This window comes from Chionomys nivalis, chromosome X (assembly GCF_950005125.1).
Source record: "Chionomys nivalis chromosome X, mChiNiv1.1, whole genome shotgun sequence".
Taxonomy (NCBI): Eukaryota; Metazoa; Chordata; class Mammalia; order Rodentia; family Cricetidae; genus Chionomys; species Chionomys nivalis.
Genome location: NC_080112.1, coordinates 16,757,705 through 16,772,299, shown reverse-complemented (window position 1 = coordinate 16,772,299; position 14,595 = coordinate 16,757,705). Strand labels below are relative to the sequence as shown.

At 37.9% G+C, this 14,595-nt stretch overlaps 1 pseudogene; it reads right to left on the bottom strand.

Moving 5' to 3' along the window:
• Nucleotides 1-2,725: 2,725 nt before the first annotated feature.
• On the bottom strand, nucleotides 2,726-4,549 carry LOC130867501 (heat shock cognate 71 kDa protein-like; annotated as a pseudogene).
• Nucleotides 4,550-14,595: the final 10,046 nt, after the last annotated feature.

Genomic DNA, 14,595 nt, shown 5'->3' with positions numbered 1-14,595 from the left:
CTCCCCTCTCCCCCTGTGCTCTCTAGTTCTTTCTCAACCATCAGATCTTTACTGGCTCCTTAACATGGCTTCAAGGCACACAGGCATTTGCTTTCCCTCCCTTATTTTCATTGTTTTTCTCTACGGTCTTTTAATGTTATTTTTATATTCATGTTTCCAGGTAAATTTTCTTAACATGCAGATATATTTTTAACTTGAATGCTTCTTTTACTTGCTATGTCTCACCCTTTGATCTCGGCTTTCAAATCCCTTTGTGGCATAAGCAGCATTCTTTCCAAGGTTTCTAGAGGCTTTTGCCATCAAATCAATGAGTTTATTCTCAATATTCATTTACATTGACCCTTCTGTTATTAAAAGCATAAAGGAGTAAAATCAAAGGCAATCTTTTAAAAAGCCCTTGAAGCCAGTCATGGGGTGATCTGTGCCTAACCTCAGCTATTCAAAGACTAAGGCAGGAGCATCATTGGAGCCCACTTGAGTTCAAGACCAGCCTGGGTAACATAGCAACCATACCAGGGGATTGGAGGGTGCATTTAGGAAAGTAAGAATAGAAAGGAGCTTCCTCTAGCTGATAACAGGTGTCTGCTATAAACACGTGAATAACTAGATGTTTTCTTCCAGAGAGCAAGAACGAGGCCAATTTGTCTGCTTTCCTTCTCTTTGTTCACCATTATATTGGAAGGGCTTGACAGTGAAACCAGGCAACGGAGAAAGATGGCATAGAGACTAGAAGAAATAAAAAAAACATTTCCATTGCCAATGACATAGCTGTAAACATAAAACCCTTAGAACACTTTGTAAAACATACCAGATTTGGTGGGTGAGGTTAGTACATTCAGATGTTACAGTATCCACGTGTAAATTTTGACATACTACTTATGAATCATTGAAAAATAAAATTTGAATAAAACATTTTTCATTAACATCCAAAACTGTGACATAATTATGGACAATTTTAACAAATGTGTAAAAGACTTTTATACCAGATAGTGCAAAATGCTATCAAAGGGAATTCATGCTGTAAATACATAGGCTGGAAGATGCATGGGTGTTGTTGGGACTTGACTTCTTTGCTAGTTGGTCTAGCTCCATTCAACTCATCTCAGGCTCTCCACATAGCATTCTGAAGAACTGGTACTCCAATTCTAAAAGGTGTGTGACAAGGCACATATGCTAGAATAGTTGGAATAATCTTGAACATTAAAACAATAAGGCAGGAGCACTTAAGCTACCTGATTTCAAAGTACTCTGTGCAGTCTTGTTATCAAATGAGTATGAGTGAAAGTCAGATGGCCCGGAAAAAAAAGCCCAGGTGAGATATACTTGCTGTATGAGGCTTCACAGAAGTTTAAAATTAGAAGCAAACATTTATTAGCTATATGAAGCGTCTTTACATATAGTGGCTTAGAATCAGAAACAACATAAATATCCATGAATAAATAAAGCATGCTCTATCTGCATAACACTCTACTCAGCAATGAAAGGAAATAGACAACTGATATTTCTTCAAACAGGAACAAACCTCAAACATCATCTGTTGCGCAAAAGAAGTGACATAAAGAGTTTAATCCATGTGATTCCATGTCTATGAAATTCTAGGCTAGTCAAAATAAACAATGATATTAAACATATTGATCACCTAGGGCTAAATACTTTATCCAGAAAGGCACAAGGGGACCTCTGAGGATGACAGAAACTGTCTATATGTTGAGCACAATGATAATTATACTAGTATAAATATTAGGTATAATTCATGAAAGTATACACTTTGAATAGGTGTACTTTAACTATGTTAATTATATAATAATAATTTTATTTCTAGAAGGAAATGGAATATTAATAATAAGTAATAATAAGCCAAGTATATAATCCAATGGGAAATTCAAAGGGATAGAATATAAAGAACTAAAGAAAATCTAGAGACTTCAGGAGATTGTGGCTGAGTATGTTACAAATAAGATTTAGTATATTAATATTCAGATTCAGGAATATTTAGGAATATCAGAATATTTTCAGGGAAAATCAAAGCAATCCACATCTGGACATACGTTTGTAAAATCCAGGATACCAGAGACAAAATGTTAAAAAAAAAATTAAAAACCAAGAAGGCAAGTTACCTCCCAGGAAATAGAAATGATGGGAAGAGTAGACTTAGCAACAACTGAAAGCCTGTGACAGTGGGAAAACATCATCACCTCCAGAGGGGAGAATAGCTTCAAACTGATCTTTAATGCCATTTGCAAACATTTTCAGATACCAGATGATAGCGATAATGGCTCATCCATGCTTAAATGTTCTCCAGCGTGTGCACTTAACACTTATTCAGTTTTACTGTGTGAAATACACCTTACTAACATGATTTAAAATTTTCTACATTCACATTCGTTGGATTGCTGGATTGCTTTTTGTTTTTTTAACTGAAAATATGTTTTAAAGTCAATGTTAAATAGTTTTATTTTATATATTGCATTTTCCTCTTAGGATACAGTGCTTATGACGTGCAATGTTCTATTTCCTCTCCCTATGCCCATGTTTCAAGTTCAAGTACTGAAGAGTGTCGCGTAATTTATAGTAGCAGCTTAACATTAAGGCTGCCACAAACTTGGTAAATTTGGGCCCTTCAACTGTTTCCCTGTGGAACAATGCTACATCTCTTCTAGGACTGACTTAATCGATCTCTTTGATGGTAGGTCCTAAAGAAGTTCCACCAGAAAGAGGGACATCATCAGTGAAGCCCCCCAAGTATTCTTCCCAGCATACCACCAGTCCTCTGGTAGAGCTTGGTAATGATGGGGCAATAATGGGGTTGTTGACTTTTTCCAATTCTTTCTGCCAGTGTTCAGCTCTTTCCTTTTCTGCAGTCTGATTCTTATCCAGGCAACTGATGATTCCATCATACTTGTCTAAATCTTTTGTTTGTCCTCATCATTGATCTTGCCTTGAAGGTTCTCATCTTTAGCTGTCGCTCTCATGCCGAATGCATAGGACTCCAGTGAACTCTTGGGTGGTACCTTATCTCTGCTTCTCATCTTTGGTTTTGTACTTCTCAGCTTCCTAGACCATGCACTTATTATCTTACTTGCTCAAAGGGCCCTTGTCATCAGTGGTGGTGATCTAGTTCTCCTTTCCTGTGCTTTTATCCACAGCAGAAACATCGGGAGGGTCAATCGGCATCAATATCAAAGTGACGTCATTCTGAGGAATGCTGTGGGGTGCTGGAGATATGCCCATGAGTTCAAACCTTTCAAGCGGGTGGTTATCCTTAGTTATGGCCTTTTTACCTTCAAACACCTGAAGGAGCACACCAGATAGTTGTCAGGGTAGGTAGTAAAGATAAGTGTGTTAGGTAGGAATTACAGTATTGTGTTGGGTGAAGACAGTCATGACTCCCCCAACAACAGCTTCAATACCAAAAGGAAGAGGAGTGACGTCCAAGAGCAGCAAATCATTCTCAGACTTGTCTCCAGGCAGAATGACCTCTTGGACAGCTGCTTCATATGCAATAGTTTCATCAGAGTTAATGCTAGTCTTCAGTTCTTTTCCACTGAAGAAGTCTTTCAGAAACTCCTGAATCTTGGGGATCCTGAGAGAACCACCCACCGGGACAACATCATGAATCTGTGACGTGTCTAGTTTGACATCTCAAAAGGGCTATTCTACAGGGTTCAGTGTGCCACGGAACAGGTAACATTCAAGTCTTCAAATTGAGGGCAGGTAATAGAGGTATAGAAGATGATTTCCTCATAAAAGAAAATCAAACTCAGCACTGGCCTGGGTGCTGGAGGAGAGGGTACATTTAGCCCATTTATATGCATTACAGATGTAGGACTGCTCTCTTGTTCTCACTGAAGTCCTTCTCGTAACTGGATTTAAGCTCAACAATAAAATGGTAGACCACTAGATTATGAGTCTTCTCTACCCAAGTGGGTATCTCCAGCTATAGATTTGACCTAAAGAGTTCCATTCTCAAGGATTGACAACATCAAAAGTACCACCTCCCAAATAAATAGATCTGACACATTTCTTTCACCTCCAACCTTCTTCTCTAAGCTATAAGTCAAAGCAGCATCAGGTTCTCTGATAATTAAGTACATTGAGACCCCCAATAGTTCCAGCATCTTTTGTTACATACTGCTGACAGTCATTGGTAGCATTCTTCCCAAGACAGACTTCTCCAGAAATTTTATTCATCTTTTTTGGAACCATAGAAGATACCTCCTCTGGGGAGAAACTTTTTGTCTCTCCTTTTTTTCTACTTAGACCTTGGTCCTGCAGGCACATTCATCACCGTGTTTCATATCACACTGAACAACAGCATGGTCAAATCTACACCAGACAGATGTTTGGCATCAAAAACTGTCTTGGTGGGCTCCCTTGCAGCCTCATTCACAGCATCCCCAATTAATTGTTCTGAGTCAGTAAAAGCAACATATCTTGGTGAGGTTCAGTTGTCCTGTTTGGCAATTCTTTACACCTTTCCTTGCTGGAAGCCACCCATACAGTCAAAGGCAGCACCCAAATCAGTGCCAGCTGCTGTTCTCTTATACATAGCTGCTTACATGTAGGCCCAGCTGTGCTGGCAACAAGGCCACCTGAATCCCCAAAAGTTCCCACCACACTCAATGAGCTGAAATTAGACTCTTTTTTCATATAATATATTCTGATTATGGTTTACTCTCCCTGCCTTCCTCCTAGATCCTTCCCACTTCCCCACCTACCCAAAGTTCACACTCTCTCTCTTTCTCCCCCCTCCCTCTCCCTCTCCCTCTCTCTCATTAGAATACAAACAGGCATCTAAATAACAATATTAAATAAAGTAAAATAAAACAAAAAAATAAGAATAGGGCAAAGCAAACAAACAGAAAAAAACAAAGTAAAAGCACAAGAAATATGCAGATGCTACTAAAACAATATACACATGATAAATTGAAACACTATTAATAAAAGTTCAGAGACAGAAATGGGGATTCAACCCGAAGGTCTGAAAAGCAAAACAGCCAACCACTGACTCTTACCTCTACCTCAATACAAAAATGGTACTCCTGCCTCCAGGAATTTCAGAACGAGACTGAGGCTGAGAGCTGTCTCCTCCTGTTTTATAATCCTCTCTAGTTCTGGGATTAAGGGCATGCACCACTACCACCTGGTTTCTATAGCAAGCTAATGTGGGTACTGGGATTAAAGGTGTGTGTCATTGCTGCCTGATCTATAAGGCTGGCCAGTGTGGCTGTTTACCTTTCTGATCTTCAGGAAAGCTTTATTTATTAAAGTACAAATAAAATGCCACTACAATAAATATTTAGACTTTCCAGTAAAATTTAAATTAAAATAAAATTTCAACCAAGATTTAAACTATGTGCAAGTCCAGGTAATGAGTTTTTACTATTAATAGACTCTCATAAGAACTGACGAATTTGTATTAAAAGGAAATTTAACTCAAAGTAAAGGATGAGGGTTATTAGCTGAGAACAAAGAATATGAAAAACATGTTAAAAGTAAAGAAAGAATGACTACAGCAAATAGCAATAATAATTGTAGGCAGAGGCTGCTTGTTCATTCTCGGCTGCCCAGACTTAAAATAACCAGACAGAAACTGTATTAATGAAATCACTGCTTGGCCTATTACTTAAGCATATTGGTAGCTAGCTCTTATATCTTTGATTGGCTCATTTATATTATTTTATATTTTATTATGAGGCTTGTGGCCTACCGGCAAGGTTCCAAATGACAGCTCGCATCTTTCCCCTCTGATGGCTCATGGTTGTCTCACTGACTCTGCCTACTCTCTCTATATATAGATCTCTTTCAGCCTGGCTATATTCTGTTAAGCCATTGGCTGAAAACAGTTTCTTTATTAACCAATAAAAGCAACACATATACAGAATGACTTCCCACATCAAATAATAGTCTATCCAATTGATTATAAATGCACTTTAAGATCTTTGTAACATTTCTAAAATTGGGATATGACATATATGCTGGTATTGTCATGGTTTAATTGCCAGGATGTTTTCCTTCTTCTGAGAAGATGAAACAGTAATGCATATGTAGTCAGTGATCCCTTTGAATTAACAAAATGTTAATAATTGCTAGTTTGGGGAATTGATAAGGATTAAAATGTTTTCAAAGTCTTCTTTCACAAAGAGAAAAGAGGGGCTTAACAGAGGTAGATTTCATTCTGTCAATTTTGACTATTCATATTGAAGGGACTTCTAACTGTTTAGTATAAACATACAGGGGAAAGAATTATTCTGTGTGACATTGAAATATATTCTTGTTTATACATTGAAAGAGGAACATTTTCCACGATACCAAAAAAAGCAGAAATAAACATTAGACTTCGGTGAGTGATCAATTTGTTGGCAGTAATAATAGTGTTGTTACTTGAAAGCTTTAAAATATGTTAATGAGCTAGTGTCATTAGAACCCAAGATCTTCGAGGTAAGAAAAGTATATAATTAAGTTGATTGACTCACAGCTCTGTAACTGTAAGTATGAATTGAGAATATGGTGAGACAATATGATTCATTTCTCTTGAAAAGTACTAGATATGATGACATCCTGGTAGCATTAAAGAATAAAGTAAAGAAAATAGATGGTTCACAGTGGAAATAATATACAAAAAGTTATGGATGTAGTTAATATGATACTTTGAAGAAAAATTTATAACCATAAATGTTTAAGTAAAATGGAAATGATTAAAAGATTCATGAGCTGAAAATATAGTTTAGGGAAATTAGTGACTTGTACCTATAATCCTAAAACTCAGGAGGCTGAGACATTAGGGTTATGAGTTCAAACCCAGCTTGGCTATGAGAGAGTTTGATGACAGCTCGATCTGCATAGTGGTATCCTGCCTCTAAATAAAGAAAAAAAGAGAACAATAAGACCAAGAAGTTAGAATAAGAACCAAAAAAAAAAATACAGAGTAAGAACACATGAAAAGTCTTATGTGTTGTGATAACAGAAGAAAACATTTAATGATTCAATGGTTATGATTTAAAAACAGAAGTTTCTTTCACTAGGAAAATAGACACATTTCTGGCAGCCATATTAATAACGAGACAAGCTAGTATAAATTAATGAAGTTAGAAAAAAATAATGACAGTTGTATCAAGAATTAAGTAGAGCAAAGGGTTAGAATGGAAAATCTTAATGTAAACTCATTTGGTGACATTAATAAATCCGGAGCCTTGGTACCCAGTCACTGTTCTAGCATTGGACGAGCATCTCCATAACCAACTGTCCTGGTTGCAAGATTTCTGCTGCCTGTAAAGTGACTCTGGATTTTGCCCCTCATGTCAACAATCAAACACAATTGAACTCTTGTCTTTGGAATGAATGAAGTAAGCAGCTCTAAGCAATATTTAAAGATGTCTTAGCCGCTAGTATGATGGGAATACCTCTCCAAACTGAGAGGACCAGTGGGCTCTTCCTGCCCCTTCTGTCTTGTTTCTGCATTGACTTGGACACAAATCACTATCCTTATTCACTAGTGGGCTCTTCCTGCCCCTTCTGTCTTGTTTCTGCATTGACTGGGACACAAATCACTATCCTTATTCACTAGTGGGCTCTTCCTGCCCCTTCTGTCTTGTTTCTGCATTGACTGGGACACAAATCACTATCCTTATTCACTAGTGGGCTCTTCCTGCCCCTTCTGTCTTGTTTCTTCATTGACTGGAACACAAATCACTATCCTTATTCACTAGTGGGCTCTTCCTGCCTCTTCTGTCTTGTTTCTGTGTTGACATGGACACAAATCACTATCCTTATTCACTCATCAGTTCTTCCTCATTTGAAAGACTCTCAGCAGCTAGATCCATGCAAACTTCCAGATTTTTTTTTGTATTCTTTCCCATTTCACTGTCCCCCATACATCTTTCTCTTTGTTTTGTTTTTGTTTCATCCTTATCTGTTTCCACTGAATTATATTACCTCAGACGACAAGAAAACCAGAGTTAGGGCCAAGGTTTAATTCAATTGCTTTGGCGCTGGGTTTTCCTGAGTTTACTAGAAAGATGATTGCAACAACACCAAATGTAACATCAAAAACAGATAGGAAAGATTGTGCTTTTATTTGATTGCTATACTTTAAATAAAAATTAAATATTGATATCAATTTTTAAAATATGTTTTATTTATTTTATGATGGAGGAAGAGAGACACACAGCACACCAGTGGGTGTCAGAGGACAAGTTGGGGAAGTTGGTCCCCTCTGTTCACCAGGTGTGTCTTGGGAATTGAAGTCAGGTCCACAGGTTTGACGGAAGTACCTTTATCAGCTGAGCCCGTTTCAGACCCATTTTTACTTCTTTTGGGGGTCTAGAGATATATCTCAGTGGCCTAGCACTGCATAAAACTCTGTGTTGGATCATGAGCACTAAAAACCATTATTGTAATTGACGCAGAGGACGTATACATATTATGGGCTATGCTGTGATAATTTGATGCAGGTATATAGTGTAAAATGATCAAATCAGGTTAATTCCTCTTTCCACCTCTTCACATGTTTATAATATCCTTGTATTTGGAACCTAAAACCTCTCTCTTCCTACGTTATCTAGTAAGTTAATATGAGCTGTAGTCACCTAAGTGTGCTGTAGAGCACTAGAAAGTATTCTTTATATTGAAACGTGTTTGGGGTATTCCCTATCAAGCCTCCATCGACAGTCTTTCCTCCTGTCATTTGTAACAGGAATCACCATTGCATTTTCTGCTTTCACACAGCTTTTACAGAAAACCGAGAGCCTGCTCTATTTGTCTTTTCATGCCTGGCTTATTTTATGTAACATGATGGCTTCTAGTTCCATTTCATTTTGTTGCAAACGACAGAGTTGTATTCTCTCTCTCTCTCTCTGAATATATTTCATTCCATCTGTACATCATACTTTCTTTATTCATTTTTCTGCTATTGGAACCCTCAGGTGATTCTTATCTGTTTCTCTGTAAGGAATGAGGAAAGTTTTTCTGGAAGCCACGCCACAGATTTCACTTCAAACAAAATTCTATTTTAGAATGCTGTCAGAAGAGGTTTTTTTTTTTTTTTTTTTAAGGTGTAGCCATACTTGGTGGCACACACCTGTGATCCTGATACCCTGGAGGCTGATACAAAAGGATCAAAAGGCCAGTCTGGGCTACATACTGAGACCTTGTCTCACAAACAAACAACAACAACAAATACAAGAATGTGTTCTGCACTCAATAGTTACTCAACTAGTAGCCAGTATCATTAGTAATTGTGCTCTATTTATGGCCCCCAGTATTAGCTGTTTCCTTTTGTGATCTTCAGCTTCATTTCAGGTGTATATCTTGGAACATTTGGGAAATGAGCTTAGACTTGAATAACCCCTTTCTATGGAAAGAGTTTTGACTGAGCCAAATGCTTCTGGTCCTTACAGATGTGGATGGTGTTTCATTGGTGCTTGTTCTTTGCAAGAATACGAGAAAAATCAGATGTTGCCTCTTCTAGTAATACCGGGGATTTTGGAACATTTTAAGCCTAGAAAAAGAAATATGGAAAAAGCATAAGAAGATGTTTTAAATTTGTATGTGTTTGGAAGAACACACTCTAGAATTGTCCTGGGACTAATAAGTTGCCTTTTGGAGAAACTAGTAGATTCATATCTGAAAACGAAAGGTATCTTAGTTTATTTCCCAATATTTTTGTTCTCTCTCTCTCTCTCTCTCTCTCTCTCTCTCTCTCTCTCTCTCTCTGTATGTGTGTGTGTGTGAGGGGGTAACATTTGCATGTGGAGGCAGGTAATTGACATAGGCATAGCCTCCTCTATCACTTTCTACCCTTTTCTTTGAAACCAATCTCTCAGAAAACCCGAAGCGTACCAATTCGGCTAGACTGCTGGGCCAGTAAGTCCAAGATCCTCTTCTGACTCCACTTCCCCAGCTCTGGAATTATAGCTGAGCTGCTGCATCTGGCCTTTTAGTTGGCTGCTCTGCATCTGAACTCGGGTCCTCATGCTTGCACAATAAGCCCTTTTCCCACTGAGCCATCTCCCTAGCTCCCATAGTTCCCAATATTTTAAGGTGTACAAGTTTTAACTATTTTCAATAAACTCGCCAATCTTTAGGTTTTTCTCATTTACCTGTTTTTTCCCCCTTTGTTTACAACTCCATTTGATTTTGGAGAGTATCTATTACGACATCTAGCTGTCTTTCGTTACAAGTGGCAACAACCAGTTCTGCCTAATATGAAAAGGAATTCACTGCAAGAATGCTAAGTGTCTCACATAATTAGGGAAGTTGGAAAGGAGGCTTTGGAAAGGACTACATGCTAGCAGCTTTACCACAATATGTTATTATCATTGTTCTGATATATTATTACTTATTGTTATTAATTTTTACCATGCTTGATTAAGACAGTAAACTTTATGATAGGTCTGCATATAGGGAAGAAAACATCTGACTAAAAGTCAGTACTTTCATAAGTCAAGCAGGGAAACTGCCGTGATTTGGGGGCCAGCCTTGGCTCCCTGGTGAGCAGCAGAACAGCTGGGCTACAGAGTGAAACCCTGGCTCAAAAAGAAATGGGGAAAGGCAGGCAGAAGAGGGAAGTAAACGGGGAGAAGGGGGAACAGCAGCAGCAGTAGCAGCAACATCTGGCTAAGGAACAGACAAGCACACTCCAGCACGCTAGCTGCTAGAGAATGGCCTGTATCAAATTACGCTTTTGTCACAGCCACTTGCATTTAATTTGTATTCTTTTTTATTAATTATACCCCCTAGATACTGTAATCACGTGTCATGTTATTTTCTGGGTGTTGTCTTTGTCCTTGTGCCAAGACTCTCAAGAAAGAAATAAAAAATCTTTTCTTTTGCTGCATTCTGTCAAGACCCCACACCACTCTCACTGTATGCCCGACTTTTTATAAGACTTACACCTCAAATCATAAAAGATACCTTCATGGGCTAGAATGTAATGTTTTTAAACCTTTATACCTTGTGTAGAGGTGAACATGTGAGATAACCTCAAAGAAAAGAATGGGGGGAGAGGTGATATATATATATGTGTGAATTCCTGTCTCCCCCATTTTTCTCATATATATAGATATAATATACCTATATTATATGCTTTTATGAATTAACATCTCTTTTTCTCACACATATAATCAATCCTCAGAACACCCTTGAGAAGAATGTTGCTTGTTTGTTTGCTTGAGACAGTTTCACATGTATTTCAAGCTGCCGTTGAATTCACTGTGTAGCTGAGAATGACCTTGACCACCTATTCCTCCCGCCTCTACTAAGTGCTGGGATTACTGGTGTGCTCCCCAATTGGTTTCTGATGTGCTAGAGATCAATCCAGGGCTTTTGTAAAACCTGTGATTTTAGAGACTGGAAAGCTAGCACTGGAGAGGATTAGGTGCTTTTGTTGACATCACATAGGTAAAACGATAAGTAAAAATGATGCTAAGATACGAATCCAGGTCTTCTGGCTCTCAAGGGACTTTCGTTTTCTTTGAGACAAGCTTTTACTATGAAGCCCAGGCTAGTCTTGAATTCCAGTAAACCTCAGCCTCCAAAATTTCTGAACTTTTTATTGCTGTGTCGTACCCATGCATAACAGTGATGGAGACCATAGCAGAATGCACGTCCAGTAGCAGAATCTCTATCCTCTTGCCTCCTTCCAACCAATGCCCTTCTGGGGGGAACTGTTGTCTGCTTTTTGCATAAATGCAGATGTTGCATAAATAAGTATAGTCTTGTGGAATCAGTCACTAAGAATTATTCATATGGGGATTTTTGTATGGTAATCACCTATGAGATTTGTGAGAACTGAAGTCAATTTTTATTGCTGCTAGAGCATGCCACAATGTGACTGCATCATACTACGGTTATTTACCTAATGTATTCTATGAGAGATCTACTCTAACAGAGTATCTTCAGGAAATGTAGCTTAGTTGGTAGAGTGATATCCAGCATGCATCAATCTCAGTGAATGATCTCCAGTATGCCAGAAACCAACTGTGGTGTGTAATCCTAACACTTGGGAGGCAGAGATAGAATAGATTGCCAAGGTCATCTGTGGTTGCACAGTGTATTCAAGGCCAGCCTGAGATACAGGTGATGTTTCAAGCAAAGTAACAAGCAAACTGGCTAAAAGCTATTTTTAAGATGACTGACAAAAATAAATTATATGGCAACTTGATTTGACTATAGTATGCAATTACATAATTGTACCATTATCGGTTGGCTCAGTGAAGATTTTTTGGTAGATGTGATTAACCTATGATCAACTGAATATAGACTATTCACCTTTGGAAACAAGGTGAGCGTCATCTAATAAGATTTTAAAAGGAAAAGCACAATTTCTCAGAGGAAAAAGAAGTCCCCCCTCCATTGAGATTTATTCCTCCCTTATCCTAATCCACACACACACACACACACACACACACACACACACACACTATTTCTCTCTCTTTTAAATAAATCTAGCTTCTACATATGAGAAAAACATGCAGCATTTGTCTTTCTGAGTCTGCCTTATTTGATTTACATAATGGTTTGCAGTATCATTCATTTTCCTATCAATGTCATGTGCCCTATATTCTTCCCTTCCCTTTCCTTCCCTTCCCTTCCCTTCCCTTCCCTTCCCTTCCCTTCCCTTCCCTTCCCTTTCCTTTCTTTTCCTTTTCTTTCCTTTCTTTCTGAGGTAGGCTTTTATAAAACTAAACAAAGTAAATCAATATGACAGGACTGCATTCTATGCAATTCTGAGAACATAATCTACAGAAAAGTAGAAACTGTAGAAATGATAAAAGAATCAGTAGTTATCTAATGCTGAAGTGCAGAGAATAGATAAGTAGAAAATAGAAGTTTTTAGGACTGAAACTACTGTTTTATGACAGTGGTGGATATGCTACACATTTCTTCAAACCATGCAGTTTACAAAGGCAAAAATAAATTCTAGAGCCGGGCGGTGGTGGCGCACGCCTTTAATCCCAGAACTCAGTAGGCAGAGGCAGGTAGATCTCTGTGAGTTCGAGGCCAGCCTGGTCTAAAAGAGCTAGTTCCAGGACAGGCACCAAAGCTAGAGAAACCCTATCTCGAAAAACAAAACAAAACAAAAAAAATATAAAAAATAAATTCCAGTACAAATAATAAGAAAGCATGTGTTGGGGTAAACGTGTCAGTTGCAGTGAGTCTAGCACACTAGTGGCAATATGAAGAACTGGAGGGGACGAATCACATAGCAGGCAGGCACACAGGGGAAAGTCTATATGGTCTGTTCATTTTGCTGTGAACTTCAAATTGCTCAAGAAATTAATTCTTTTAAAATTCTCTTAAATGTCAGAGGACCCCAGAATGTGGACTTCACAATGGTACAAAAAACATATTTGTAATGACAAGCATGTGAAATAATCTCAAAGGATAGGGGGGAAAAGGAGCTGACATCTATCAGAAAACAGTGCGTTCTTGAGTATTGAAAAGCTGAATCCACCAGGCTGCACATAAACATTGTTTTTACTGATGAAATTTGTTTCTCATTGAGACTCATACTAACAATTCTGAAATGACATTACATATATTTAGAGATTAAATATGTGATGTATATAAGAATGTAAATATAAATAAAATCATGCTTCTCACTATCAGAGGAAGCTATAGATAAACAGAGAAGACATGCTAAAATAAATTTATCCATGCTTTATTGGAGTTACAAGCATTATAAACTCATATTTATATGTATGCATACATTTATACAGAAGGACAAATACAGACATATAGATATGTATGATATTTACTTTGCTGTACACACAAATGCACCCTTGTTTTAACCACTGAGACAGCTTAGAAGTTGAAAGTCCAAGAACCATTTGCATCCATGGTGTCTAAATTTTCTTTTCTAAATAGTGTTCTCCAGTAAAAGGATCCCTTGGAGAAATGGCCAGTGGTCAAGCTAAGGTAGGAAAATATAAGATGGAACTGGGGCATCAGATAGTGCTACAAAGAGCTAAAAATAAGAACAGAGAGATGGGAAGCAAGGGAGGAATATGGAACAAGAGAAGTCAGCCTAAAAGAGTTCCCTGTGGCCAAAGTTGAACATGTTACTCAGCAAAACAAATGATGCTACCCATGAGTCCACTGATGGAAATGATTACATGAACGAATAGTGTAGACGTGACACATTTTCTTGAGAGAATAACAATTGGTGGGAAAAAAGACTACATGAAATTGAAGGGGAGAAGGAAAGGTAAAAAAGGAGGGTTTTGAGGAAGGAAGAGGAAACGGAGAAATGTTATAATTATAATCTCAAAAAAGATATTTAACATCCTCAGGCCAGTGAGATGGGACAGTGGGAGTTTGATTCTTGGGACACATGAAGAAGAGACAATTGACTCACAAAAGTTGCCATGTGACCTGCATAACTCTACACATACATGCACACCCCCACACATCATAAATAAGTAAAATTGTTTAAAAAGAGAGAGGATAATTTCAAATAATATATAAAATTTCTCCCTTCTCCAAATATAGTTTAATCCTAATCCCCTTGAGTATAGACTGAACTTGGTAATTTATGCCTAATGAATAACTGTAGACGTGAAGAAAGTAGAACTCTGTACTGGAAAATTCACT